This window comes from Ascaphus truei, chromosome 3 (assembly GCF_040206685.1).
Source record: "Ascaphus truei isolate aAscTru1 chromosome 3, aAscTru1.hap1, whole genome shotgun sequence".
Taxonomy (NCBI): Eukaryota; Metazoa; Chordata; class Amphibia; order Anura; family Ascaphidae; genus Ascaphus; species Ascaphus truei.
Window position 1 is genome coordinate 338912873 of NC_134485.1, and position 15731 is coordinate 338928603.

A 15731-nucleotide genomic window follows, 5' to 3' on the forward strand; every position below is an offset into this window, starting at 1 on the left:
GATTCAGGAACTGGGCACGCTACAGCCAGGGGGCCTGAACAAGGAGTATGACCTCACTAATATAGTGTGATTTATATTTCTTCAGGTGGAGTCTGGGGCGGAATTTTCCAGTAGCTGGAACAAAGTGAACAGCATCCAGGGTGAGTGTCAGGTGCCGAAGGGTGCCTTTCGGCTCGATCCTGGCACTGTTGGGGTATTGTAACTCGGTCTGGCTACAAGCCAGCAGTTCCGTAGTGGCCTCCCTTTTATACCTCTTCCTTTGAGATGCTTCTATACTTATTTTATTGCCTAACCTCGCTGCAGCATATTACCCATGGCTTACCGGAAGTCTCAGATGATGGCTCTTGGGCTACTTTGGATGTACCAGGGAGTATTACAGTACCTGATCTGCCATTATGCAAGTACATGGGTGAGTAACCTGACAAGGAGTATCTAGTACTGTCACTTTGGCTAATTTGTTGACACTAAGATACAATTCATATTGACCACAACAGACGTCACAGGGTACCTGCCACCCAAACTGGTCTTCCCGTTATCTCGAATGAACTTGAATGATTACCTGAACTCTGAGGAGTCATATTCCCTATTGTATAAGCTTACTAGAAAGGACCATCATGATGGACCCCAACTGGGATGATTATGTCATACGATTTCTACTTTGATCTGTAGATATGTTTCTTTCTAGCACGTGATGCAATGCAGAGTATTGTGCAATGTTCAGTTTTTATTCATCTAGTTATACCACTTTTATGAGTATTGCCTGTAGTTGTTTTCTATGAAGGTGTTTTACAAGGTTTTTAATATTATTCATTTTTTGGTTGCAATTTATTGATTGTTGGTACACCTGGTGGAACATATTAGAAGTTATTTCCAGTGTACAGGCAGTCCTCGTTTTACAACGCTTCGCTTTACAACGAATGGCTTATCCAACGCTATGCAATGCATACACTGGCGACACACTTTATTCGAGCTTGGCTAGTCCCACGAATTCGGGTATACCCGGGTGTATTGAGGTTTGTGACTGTTTTCTGCCCGAGTACATTGAGTTATTTTCCAAGCAGGGATTGAAGCATTTTATTCCCGCTGGCTGCAATACTGCACAGTATATATATATAAACTGCATTACAATTCATGAATTTATGCCATCTGGTAGACACGCGAAGCATTGCAGCCTATTAAATCCTAATCATTATCATTTAACAGATCAGCCACCCATCAGCCAGGCATGAACCCAGGCTGGGAAGGCAAATGCAACGGGGCTTGTCAGAGGTTAGTAGTGGCTTATTCCAGGTATCTGCCAGGTACATACCGGGTATTTGCTCGAATAAAGTGTGTCGGTGCAGTACCTATGTTCATTTTTACAATGCCAAAACGGCTTATCCAACGCTCTTACAACGCTTTGCAAAGTCGTTTATGTGTATATAATATATATATTATATAATATTATATTATAATATATAATATATTATTATATTTTATGTTATATTATATATATATATATATATATATATATATATAATACAGTATATACACTATATAATTTATGTGTGTGCTGCGTATCTTATTGCCTGCATAAAATATTTGGTGTATTTTAGTGTTAAAAATGCCTTCAGGAACGGAACCTTTCATTTAAACTGTGTTCCTATGGGAAAACGTGTTTCGCTTTAAGACGTTTCGCTATCCAACGCCATTTTGAGTAACGCATTGTGTCGGATAACCGAGGACTGCCTGTAATATGGTACTAGGTATGCTTTTTTTCTGTTAAAGGGGATGTGCCCAGTGGGAGTTCAAACATAGCCTACAGAGTTAAGGAGTACTTTGATGCAACCTGTACAGTATATGGGCTTCAGCCTCTGCCGCCCACCTCATCCTGACTGGCTACATCACTCTCAGGGCTAGTTTGTGTTAAGTGAGGTTGTCTCCCATAGCCCGAGTTCGTCTACTGGTGCGGTGGCATTTGCACGATGCTGTACTTATGTTGAACTGCGCATGTGCGGACAACGCATTATGATGTTTAGAACTCCGTGAACGATTTCATTTTAAAATACATGACGTATGCGCGCACCCGGCTGAGATCAAGGTAGCTATAGTTGAGGGAGGCGCGACACATTACGCATACGCACAAACATGCGCAGTAACTGACATATGCTGTTACGAGCTCCGTGGACACTCTGATGACACAGTATACAGCGCAAGCAATCGCGCATGCCAGCACTAATGTTTATTTATGAGAATCTGTTCTTTACAGTCCCCCCTGCACCACGGATAGCAGGTTATTTGTTTATTTAAGTACTTTGATTAACACGAATGCACATGTGCAGTGGTCCTGTGAGAATGATCTCTTTGAGCCACCATACCCAGGTGGACGTATCTATTCTGGCACCATCATTGATTGAATAATTGTATGTTTCACTCACTATATATACTCAATGTGCTGCACATTGAGTTAGGAGCTTGATAAAGGACCGGGAGATGTCACATAACTTGGACATTTAAACTTGCAGGAGATACTGGCACCCCTTACATCAGCCTGTACATCGGAAAGCAGGGGGTTCCCGGACCTGAAATTAATGCTGTTGAGCACCGGGAGACCCCCTGCTTCAATTATATGTCATTTAAATTAAAATAAAAGCAGGATGATCGCCTGTAATAGCTGTGCTGGGAGATGCCTCTCTGTGCCTCTCTTACAGACTGGAGGAAAATTGCACGGTAAGATCTCTGAAAAAGCAACTGCAACGTCGATCAGTATGGCATTTTTGTACCAAATGGTATCTTGCAATCGAAAAGTCTTACTGAATACCGTTTTTACACAAATTTTATACCGTGAGGTAAGATGCCAAGCGATCGATATGGCAGTGATTTTATCGATGCTACCCGAATAGGCCCTGTAGTACTTTTATTTGTTTGGTTGTTTATTCATTTAGTTTATGCTTTTTATTTCTAATGTTGCTATTATACCATTCTTTAGCCTAGACTGCTTGTTGTATCTCATTCTTGATATTGTATCTAATGTGTCTTTTCATCCAAAACAGATTCCCACCTCTAACCCCTTGGTCCTCTGTTGTAACTTTGTAAAGTTTTTTGTTGTTGTCAACACTGCGTTTTTTTTCTATCATGGCGCGCTTTGACGTCACGACGCATTACGGTGCACAATGACATCCTGATCAACGGCACACTATTTAAAGGTATTTAAAGATGGACTTCGCAACACTTCATCCATTGGGCCCTTGAGGAAGCCGGATCCCGGTAAAATGCGTAGAATGTATTGCAGAGCCATTGTCCAGCTTGACGTTTGTGTCCGCTGCCTACTGGAAAACCAACACATCCCACTCATCCCACGTGGGGTAGGTCAGGAAGGACGAGTGTCTGAATACATACTGCTGTAGCCAATGAGCTCAAAACGCTTGTTTTATTTCTTCCATTTATAAAATGTTTTAAACAGAATTACGCTATGTTGGCATTTAATTTCTTTCATTTCTAATATATCTTGGAGCTATCATCCGATCTTTGCTCATATTAGTAATGAAAAGTTCAGTCCACGCTCTGGTTCTTTAAGCTTGGATTGTTGATCCCTCTCAGTTCTCTTGCTGCTTCTGTGTTTATGAGGTGTCTCCCCCACCTCCAAATGTGGTCTCCACCGGAACCCCGATGGTGATACCAATATCAGCAAAACAAGAAAAAACACAAAAGCGCACCAAGATGAGAGATAGATATTGTATTAGCAACAAATAATAAAATTAGTAACTTACATATAAAATTTCTTTAATAATCCCCGATCTGGTGTCTATCACAGGAGTAGGGCATCACATAGGAAGTATGAAGGGTAATCTCAGTTCTGAGAGATCAGACCCGCGCGCTGGGGCTGTCTCTGTTCACTCTCCTGTCCTCCACGTGTGGTAGCGTGGTGCAGAGTGTAGCACACATGTGCAGGAACCGGGGCCTTCAATAGGTGTCCTTAGGATGCCTGTCCGTTTTTGATAGCATAGAAACGATCGGAAATAAGCAGGAACGGTACACTTGAGTGTGTACTGGTGGTGGGTAGTAAAACCGCCAGCCACAACAGTCGCGACGCGTTTCGTTTAACAAAGTAAACTTCTTCAGGCGATATCTGGGACACCTGTTTAGGGGTCCTTTATAGGTCTAATTCTGTGCGTCATTGGTTAATACCTAATGGCTGCATGGCCAATCAGGCTCATATACTGATAGGGGCGGGCCACAATAGGAAGACCTCCCTGTTAGTGCATTTAATCCAGTAATGAATTACACTAATTGAGTATATATATAAGTGTAAATAGAAAGGTAAACAGACCTTAAAGGGGAGCCAAAATCATGTGTCCCAAATAGTCAAGTGCAATAAAATATGCATAGTAGTAGCATAAAAAACAAAGTATATGTGCATACTGGATAACAACATTAATAACATTAGATGACATATAAATAACTTTTAAAATATGGGAAATAGAACAAATGGAAAGGTGGGTGGGGGGAGGGGAAGAATTGAAGAAAAAGTGGGGGAAAAAAAAGGAGGTAGAAAAAAAAAAAAAAAAAAAAAAGGCTTTTAAAATGAATAAAAACCACTGTAATGATAAAGTAGCTAAAAAAATCAGATAAAAAACAGATAAAAAAGGTATTAGACCAATGTTTGTATCAAATTGCAGTATGCATGGTTTCACCTCAAAAAAGGGGTTAATTCCACATAGTCGTTCAAGCCCCCCGGGGTACTTGGATTGGAGGGTAAATATCCAGAATTGCTCCCTTTTTGCAATCTGAAGATCTATGTTACCAGCCCGTACATTAGTTGTTATATGTTCGATGCCCATATATTTAACCCCTATAGTGCTACACTGATGGACATCCTTAAAGTGTGACAACAGATGTGTCAATGGTTTATTAGATGCCAGTAGCTTGGGAATATTAGTGATATTTCTGAGGTGCTCCATCACTCTAATTTTGAGCTGACGTTTAGTACGGCCCACATACTGTAAACCACATCCACATTGCAGGATATAAATGACATAAGTGGTTACGCAATCGATGTAGCTATTAATTTCATATCTAATATCTGTCGCTTTAGATTTAAAGTAATCCTGAGTAAGCATTCGTGGACAGATTTTGCACCTATTGCATCTGTGGTTACCTTTAATGCCTAACATCTCCCTAAGATCTTTCTTTTTGTTTGAATCACTGCCTTTGAGGAGACTAGGGGCCAAGATACTTTTTAGATTGTCGGATTTTGTGAACACAATCATTGGTCTTTCTGGTAAAGTTTTTGCCAAGATTGGATCCATCTGCAAAATGTACCATTATTTGTTCAAAATATATTTGATCTTTCTATGAGAACTATTAAATTTTGTTACGAAATATGGTGCGTGTTTCTCATTCTTCCTTTTATTATTTTTATGGTCTGTTTCACTGGAATCTGAAGTGGGCAATGTGATAAGAGAGCCATTAGTCACTGGATTCTCCAATGGTTGAACTAGTGTCTTTCCAGTGGAAACACACTTTTGTTTACCATTGGGTTTACTATTCTTAGGTTGAATCAGTTTCTTCCTATTAATGTTTAATGCTCTTTTGTAGGCTCTATCTATAAGAGTCACATCATAGCCCTTTTGAAAGAAACGCTCAAAGAGTATTTGAGATTGTACCTTGAACGTTTCTATATCAGCACAGTTACGCCTAATGCGCAAAAACTGGCTGAATGGGATGTTATTAATGCATCTCCTTTCATGTCCACTTTCTGGGTGTAGAAAGGAGTTAACATTAGTGTTCTTAAAATGGGTTTTCGTGTGTAACTCGTTGTTGATTATGTAAATTTCTAAGTCCAAGAAGATGATCTTACTTGGACTTATTTCACTGGTGAAAGTGAGATTGAACAAATTATCATTCAACCTTGCAACGAAGCTATCAAACGAGGTATCATCACCGTCCCAGATAACAATCACATCATCGATGTATCTGCGCCACATAATCAACTGCGGCGCAGATACATCAATGCCCCATATGTTGGCCGATTCCCACCATCCCATATACAAATTTGCGAAAGATGGTGCAAAACGTGTCCCCATTGCAGTGCCACACAATTGTAAATAAAACTCGTGTTCAAAAAGAAAATAATTGTGTTTCAATATAAATTCAATTGAACTGTGAATAAACCTACGTTGGAGAAAAGGTAAAGTGCCGTGTAGTGCCAAAAAGTGATCAATAGCATCCAAACCCCCTTCATGTGGAATAGAGGTGTAGAGTGATTGAACATCAAGAGTGGCTAGATGATAAGAAGATTTCCATGTGAAATCTGAAAGAATAGTGAGAAGTGAAGTGGTGTCTAGTAGATGGGAAGGTAATAGTGGTACTTAAGGTTGAAGAAAAGAATCTACATAAGAAGAAAGGTTAACAGTGAGGGAATTAATACCTGAAATAATGGGTCGCCCAGGTGGATTCGTGAGTGATTTGTGAATCTTGGGCAAATGGTACATTATAGGGATGGTGGGAGCTGAGCAGCATAAGAATTCAAACTCTTTTTTGTTAAGTACGCCTGATGTTAAGGCGGATTCCAAATGTACATTTAGTTCTAGTTTGAATGCAGCTGTGGGGTCTCTAGGTAACTTACAATAGGACAGTGAATCAGACAGTAGTCTGACAGCTTCGCTGCAATAGTCTACTCTGTCTTGGAGTACTTTACCTCCACCCTTGTCTGCTTCACGTATAATTATATTAGGGTTTAATTGTAGCGTTTTTAGCGCATGTCTTTCCTGTGCAGTTAAATTGGAGTTCTTATTCATAAGAAAACCTTTCCCTAGTCCCAGACCTATAAAGGACCCCTAAACAGGTGTCCCAGATAATGCCTGAAGAAGTTTACTTTGTTAAACGAAACGCGTCGCGACTGTTGTGGCTGGCGGTTTTACTACCCACCACCAGTACACACTCAAGTGTACCGTTCCTGCTTATTTCCGATCGTTTCTATGCTATCAAAAACGGACAGGCATCCTAAGGACACCTATTGAAGGCCCCGGTTCCTGCACATGTGTGCTACACTCTGCACCATGCTACCACACGTGGAGGACAGGAGAGTGAACAGAGACAGCCCCAGCGCGCGGGTCTGATCTCTCAGAACTGAGATTACCCTTCATACTTCCTATGTGATGCCCTACTCCTGTGATAGACACCAGATCGGGGATTATTAAAGAAATTTTATATGTAAGTTACTAATTTTATTATTTGTTGCTAATACAATATCTATCTCTCATCTTGGTGCGCTTTTGTGTTTTTTCTTGTTTTGCTGATATTGGTATCACCATCGGGGTTCCGGTGGAGACCACATTTGGAGGTGGGGGAGACACCTCATAAACACAGAAGCAGCAAGAGAACTGAGAGGGATCAACAATCCAAGCTTAAAGAGCCAGAGCGCGGACTGAACTTTTCATTACTGGTAATCTGTGTGACTCACTTGTTGAGTCACCCAGTCACTACATTCCTTTTTCCCATCCAGTTTACGCAGCAACTTTAAGTCTCTTTTAATAATTTTTTCCAATTTTACATATTCTTGTTTTAATTGGTTTTATTTGTGCATTACTTGTTATTGTTATATTATTGTACTGTATTTAATAGTTTTTTAACATGTTTCGCCCTCCCCTCCTACCCATTCCTTTCCCCCCCCCTCCCATTGTTCCTACCTCTTTTTCCTTTTTTCCCTCTCCCCTCCTACCTCCACCTCCACTCTCTCTGTCTTCCCCACCCCTGTCACCATCCCTATACGGACGTATTATGGCTGAATCAAACACCAGCCAATTTCTGGATTGTCTTAAAAACAGGTTTAACAAACCAGAGCTGTTTAGTAAGATATTCTCAGATATACCAATAGAAGAGGTGGCAACACCATGTTTAACTTCCCTAATGAATGAATTACATAAACTTTTGGAAAAAGAAACTAAGTCATGGCTAGAAATGGCCACATTAGAGGAGTACATAAGGGTGGGTCGCATACCAAGGGGACTTAGAGTCCTTAAACCCTCCACATATAACACAGATAGTCCTGAGTTTGTCAAGGAATGGGAAAGGATCCAAGACCATTGCTCACTGGAGCTAATGCGGTTGTTAATTCTAGAGAGAAAGAAAGAAATCATTGAAATAGATGGCAAAATAACACAAGCTAAGAATGAAATCTTGGAGATCCCCTGCCTTGACAAACTACCCCAATTGACTAAAGAAATGAATGTCAAACTAAGGAGATCAGAAAATCAGATTTTGATCAATAAAAACAAAAAATTCCTTAGAGATAAGAGGGACTATGCACTTAACATTCAGCGATGTTGGGATACAGGAAAGGAAATAACTGCAGACGGGGACCCTGCTATACGTGACACTAATCCATCTAATGTCACAGCCTTTAACCAAACTAAAGGACCCTTACAAACTCAACATACTAACCCAAAAACTAATGTTTCTATCCCAAGGACACCAAGGGACCCTAATTTCTACGCGAGAACCAACCCATGAAAAACATACTAGACGGCCATCCAAATACCAGAGGAATGAAACTATGGATCACTCCGCACAGGTGAACCACACACATAGACCACAACAATCTAACCCTCATTATGCCAAACAAAATAGGAGGTATAGCAATAAATCACATACTCCGCAAAATAGGAGAGATACTAGTGCCCCTAAGAAACATACCAATTTTAGGGAGAAACATGCACATATCTCACATGCCATACCGTTGCAAAACAAGTATGAAGTTTTGAAGGATTCAAATGAGGGAATAGAGAATGAGGATTTTTTAAACAGGTTGGAAAAAATGAGAAAATCAATATCAACTTGGGACTCCAACCATCCGCCTCTATTGGGAGCCCCCCAAAAAATCACAAGGAAAAGACAGGATTCAGGAGAGGGCATAGGGGAATTAGGACAAAGGGAGGAAAAACAACACTCCCCTCTCAAACTTACCCAGATGACCCAACATTGAGATCTAAGGGCATCTTTAACTTATCTAATTCCCGTATAGACCATACATTAATAAATGTTTTAGGCAAAGGCCTTTCATTTGCCCCTACACGTAGAGTTAACAATTTTGATCTTTACATTGATTTGCAGAAATTTAATCGCAAGTTAACTCTAAGTAGACACTTTATTTCGGATCAAAGGGGTTATCAAACCACCCCTGATACCATCAATCCTATTGTACAGAAATTGTCTACAAGTGAACAGACACAACTAGTGGACTTGATGTCACTTATGGATGAGGGCATTACCAATACCAACGAAAGTATATCTATACAACATTCATTATTCAAACCCAATTCTGTTTTTCACCCTTATCATTCTAGGGGACATCATATTGATATATTCAATAAATTGGTCGAAAGGGAATTTCAAACTCTGGGACTAGGGAAAGGTTTTCTTATGAATAAGAACTCCAATTTAACTGCACAGGAAAGACATGCGCTAAAAACGCTACAATTAAACCCTAATATAATTATACGTGAAGCAGACAAGGGTGGAGGTATAGTACTCCAAGACAGAGTAGACTATTGCAGCGAAGCTGTCAGACTACTGTCTGATTCACTGTCCTATTGTAAGTTACCTAGAGACCCCACAGCTGCATTCAAACTAGAACTAAATGTACATTTGGAATCCGCCTTAACATCAGGCGTACTTAACAAAAAAGAGTTTGAATTCTTATGCTGCTCAGCTCCCACCATCCCTATAATGTACCATTTGCCCAAGATTCACAAATCACTCACGAATCCACCTGGGCGACCCATTATTTCAGGTATTAATTCCCTCACTGTTAACCTTTCTTCTTATGTAGATTCTTTTCTTCAACCTTTAGTACCACTATTACCTTCCCATCTACTAGACACCACTTCACTTCTCACTATTCTTTCAGATTTCACATGGAAATCTTCTTATCATCTAGCCACTCTTGATGTTCAATCACTCTACACCTCTATTCCACATGAAGGGGGTTTGGATGCTATTGATCACTTTTTGGCACTACACGGCACTTTACCTTTTCTCCAACGTAGGTTTATTCACAGTTCAATTGAATTTATATGGAAACACAATTATTTTCTTTTTGAACACAAGTTTTATTTACAATTGTGTGGCACTGCAATGGGGACACGTTTTGCACCATCTTTCGCAAATTTGTATATGGGATGGTGGGAATCGGCCAACATATGGGGCATTGATGTATCTGCGCCGCAGTTGATTATGTGGCGCAGATACATCGATGATGTGATTGTTATCTGGGACGGTGATGATACCTCGTTTGATAGCTTCGTTGCAAGGTTGAATGATAATTTGTTCAATCTCACTTTCACCAGTGAAATAAGTCCAAGTAAGATCATCTTCTTGGACTTAGAAATTTACATAATCAACAACGAGTTACACACGAAAACCCATTTTAAGAACACTAATGTTAACTCCTTTCTACACCCAGAAAGTGGACATGAAAGGAGATGCATTAATAACATCCCATTCAGCCAGTTTTTGCGCATTAGGCGTAACTGTGCTGATATAGAAACGTTCAAGGTACAATCTCAAATACTCTTTGAGCGTTTCTTTCAAAAGGGCTATGATGTGACTCTTATAGATAGAGCCTACAAAAGAGCATTAAACATTAATAGGAAGAAACTGATTCAACCTAAGAATAGTAAACCCAATGGTAAACAAAAGTGTGTTTCCACTGGAAAGACACTAGTTCAACCATTGGAGAATCCAGTGACTAATGGCTCTCTTATCACATTGCCCACTTCAGATTCCAGTGAAACAGACCATAAAAATAATAAAAGGAAGAATGAGAAACACGCACCATATTTCGTAACAAAATTTAATAGTTCTCATAGAAAGATCAAATATATTTTGAACAAATACTGGTACATTTTGCAGATGGATCCAATCTTGGCAAAAACTTTACCAGAAAGACCAATGATTGTGTTCACAAAATCCGACAATCTAAAAAGTATCTTGGCAGTGATTCAAACAAAAAGAAAGATCTTAGGGAGATGTTAGGCATTAAAGGTAACCACAGATGCAATAGGTGCAAAATCTGTCCACGAATGCTTACTCAGGATTACTTTAAATCTAAAGCGACAGATATTAGATATGAAATTAATAGCTACATCGATTGCGTAACCACTTATGTCATTTATATCCTGCAATGTGGATGTGGTTTACAGTATGTGGGCCGTACTAAACGTCAGCTCAAAATTAGAGTGATGGAGCACCTCAGAAATATCACTAATATTCCCAAGCTACTGGCATCTAATAAACCATTGACACATCTGTTGTCACACTTTAAGGATGTCCATCAGTGTAGCACTATAGGGGTTAAATATATGGGCATCGAACATATAACAACTAATGTACGGGCTGGTAACATAGATCTTCAGATTGCAAAAAGGGAGCAATTCTGGATATTTACCCTCCAATCCAAGTACCCCGGGGGGCTTGAACGACTATGTGGAATTAACCCCTTTTTTGAGGTGAAACCATGCATACTGCAATTTGATACAAACATTGGTCTAATACCTTTTTTATCTGTTTTTTATCTGATTTTTTTAGCTACTTTATCATTACAGTGGTTTTTATTCATTTTAAAAGCCTTTTTTTTTTTTTTTTTTTTTTCTACCTCCTTTTTTTTTCCCCACTTTTTCTTCAATTCTTCCCCTCCCCCCACCCACCTTTCCATTTGTTCTATTTCCCATATTTTAAAAGTTATTTATATGTCATCTAATGTTATTAATGTTGTTATCCAGTATGCACATATACTTTGTTTTTTATGCTACTACTATGCATATTTTATTGCACTTGACTATTTGGGACACATGATTTTGGCTCCCCTTTAAGGTCTGTTTACCTTTCTATTTACACTTATATATATACTCAATTAGTGTAATTCATTACTGGATTAAATGCACTAACAGGGAGGTCTTCCTATTGTGGCCCGCCCCTATCAGTATATGAGCCTGATTGGCCATGCAGCCATTAGGTATTAACCAATGACGCACAGAATTAGACCTATAAAGGACCCCTAAACAGGTGTCCCAGATATCGCCTGAAGAAGTTTACTTTGTTAAACGAAACGCGTCGCGACTGTTGTGGCTGGCGGTTTTACTACCCACCACCAGTACACACTCAAGTGTACCGTTCCTGCTTATTTCCGATCGTTTCTATGCTATCAAAAACGGACAGGCATCCTAAGGACACCTATTGAAGGCCCCGGTTCCTGCACATGTGTGCTACACTCTGCACCACGCTACCACACGTGGAGGACAGGAGAGTGAACAGAGACAGCCCCAGCGCGCGGGTCTGATCTCTCAGAACTGAGATTACCCTTCATACTTCCTATGTGATGCCCTACTCCTGTGATAGACACCAGATCGGGGATTATTAAAGAAATTTTATATGTAAGTTACTAATTTTATTATTTGTTGCTAATACAATATCTATCTCTCATCTTGGTGCGCTTTTGTGTTTTTTCTTGCTTTGCTCATATTAGCAAACTGGATACTCATTGCTGACCTGACACTGAAAAGATTTTGGAACATATGAGTCATGGGCGTCCGCAGAAATTTTTTCAGGGGGGGGGCATAATTTTAACGGCCAGTGCCCGGCTTAAAAGTGGTGGTGAGTGCACTGTGGCGAGCAAGCCCAGCCAGCATAAGGGGGGTTCTCCCCCCGAGAAAATTTTGAAAAAAAGAGTGGGCAAATGGTGCATTTTCAAGCAAATTTGAGAAAGCTTGAAGGTTAATAAAGCAATTGTGAAAGTGTCGTTATGACATCAAAAAAGAGCAGCTACTCAGGGTTTCAGGATCTGGTGGATGCCTGGAGAACTTGCCATGTCACTCTGGCGCTTAAGTGCAGAAATTCCAGCCATACTACTACTTTTTAAGGCTGCTTCTCTGCGCAGGATCCTCCGACATGATGTGTGCCAGGTGGGGCACAAGAAAAAGAAATGGGGATCATTAAATACTCTGCTCATCACCGGGCTGGCGGTATTGAATAAATTGTGCGTTGTAGATGAGCTGCAAGGAGTTGAAAAATCCATTTAAAGTTCTCCTGCTAGGAGATCCAAGCTTTCCTTCATAATGCATAGTTATATTGGTAAGATGAGATTTGTGAACTTCAAATAACTCACCTACAATTCACTATTTATTGAATACAGCTCTGTATGCAGTAATAGAAACTTGAAAAAGGAAAAGTGGCACACATTGTGGATGGGTGGGTATATATACTTCTAATAAAAAAAGACCCTTCAGTACTGCAAAACCAACTCTTTTTCAAAAAAGCAAGGAAAACAGAATGTTTTCTTTATATAACCCTCACCCAATATGGTTTCCCCTTGGTGGCATGCTTCATCATTGGGTCCATCCCGTTCCGCTGCGGAACGGGGCATGCTGTGACCTACGAGCTATGTGGAAGCACTTATTAGTATGACTGTACACACACACATAATATATATTGAAGCCCCTTGAAGAAGCAAAGGGTGTGAAACGACGCGTCGGGTTTGTCTTTGTGTGTACTCCCCTTGGATCCCTGCCATCGGCTGTGAACTCTTGCTGCAATAATGACACAAAATTTCTTGCCTTTCTTACAATCCTAGGACTCCATACAAGGACATTATACTCATTATTTTCTGCAAGTATATATAATGATTAATTAATTTATAAGTGGTTAATTTTTGTCATTTATTTGTTTCTTTGGTTACCTAGGTGGTACTATTTTTGGCAACTATTACTAGTAGCAGTTAATAGTTCACAGCACACAGCTGTTGTAATAATATTATTTTGACCGGCCGGTCTTTATATATATATATATATATATATATATATATATATATATATATATCTCAGGAGGTTATTTCTATTTTTTCACATGAGTAGTAAGATCCTGTTTTTTTATATTTACTTAGGATCTTAGTATTACCCTGATATTTTCACAGCTGTTGAGACCCTCTGGGGATTGTTTAATATTTATATTTGTTTAGTGTTTTCCATGTCCATTAATAAACATTTTTTCATTATTATTGTTGCTTGAGTGCTTTAAGTGGGGCACTTTTCTTTTTTCTTTTGTTTATTTCATATATATATATATATATATATATATATATATATATATATATATATATATATATATATATATATACATATATATATATATATATATATATATATATGTATATATAAAATAAAAAAATAGATAGGTGATACCGTTCTGTGGCTAACGAAATACTTTTATTTGTGCGAGTTTTCGAGATACACTGATCTCTTCTTCCGGCGATGTTACAATGAATGAAGCAAGCAAAGGGTATTCTTAAAAACAGTGTCTCTTGGAATGTTATCTGTGCTTTTCCTTCCCCCGGTGTGGATGAGATTTATGGCAAGCTCGTACAAATAAAAGCATTTCGTTAGCCACAGAACGGTATCATCTATCTATTTTTTGATTATTGAAGCTCGGCTAACATGGTACTGATACTTCTACATGTATATATATATATATATATATATATATATATATATATATATATATGTATATATATCTATATATATATATACATATATATATCTATATATATATACTGAGTTAAGTTACGGTGAGTAAAAAAAGTGACAAAAACCCTCCACAGGAAAGCAAATATGCAAATATAGCTGTATGCTCATCTGCATGTCTTAGGCAGGTCAATATATATATATATATATATATATATATATATATATATATATATATATATATACTGTAGTGCCAGATTTCACTTGCCACAGCACTAGATTGCACCCAAAACTCTTGCCACACAGCACCAGTTATAACCCCACAGCACTTGCCTTAGCATTGGATGGCATCCACATCATTCACCAGATATAATCCCACATCTTCCGCTCCCCCGTTTTTCTGAGTGCTTGCTTGCTTTCCCTCGTTTTTCACTGTCTGCTTCTCCTTGTTTTTTCAACAACACACAAGACACAGTGCAGGGTTTTTTCTATCATGTGCTCCCTCTCTCTCCCCATATTTCTTTTTCCATCCATAGTAGCATCATGCTCCTTTGTCTCTCTTTTGCTGTATCTATTTTACTTTTACTCTCTCTCGCTGCTCTCTCACTCTCACCCTGCCCCTGTCTTGCTTTTTCCATAATATTTCTCCATTCTCTCAGAATCTTTCTCACACTCTATTCAGCTCAGCTTAATAAATAGCCACCATGATGCATGTGGTGGCACTGGCACCCAGCGAAACGTTGTGTTGTCTATGTACAGTACCCTAATTTTCAAATTGTTGCCAATTCCAAATGCTACCTCCTGCCCCCTGAGGCAGCAAAACTACTGTGGTCTGTGGATTATTGGATTCAGATTTCAGAACTAATTGCAGTCTACTCTGCAGAGTGCCGGGGCCTATTGCGCAGAAAGAGTGCTGCTGCCTGCGTCTTCACTCTTCAGCAGACTCTCTGAACTGTGAGCCTACGCAAATTGATGACGAGTCAAAGGAGGCGGGAGCATGATGGACGAGAGGCCACATGATGAGTGTTGAGGTCAGAGTCGGACCATGATTGGTCCGACGCAGGGACTGGGTCATCAAGGGATGGCAGCGGCTCTCTTATTGATGACGAGTCAAAGGAGGCGGGAGCATGATGGACGAGAGGCCACATGATGAGTGTTGAGGTCAGAGTCGGACCATGATTGGTCCGACGCAGGGACTGGGTCATCAAGGGATGGCAGCGGCTCTCTTATTGGTAG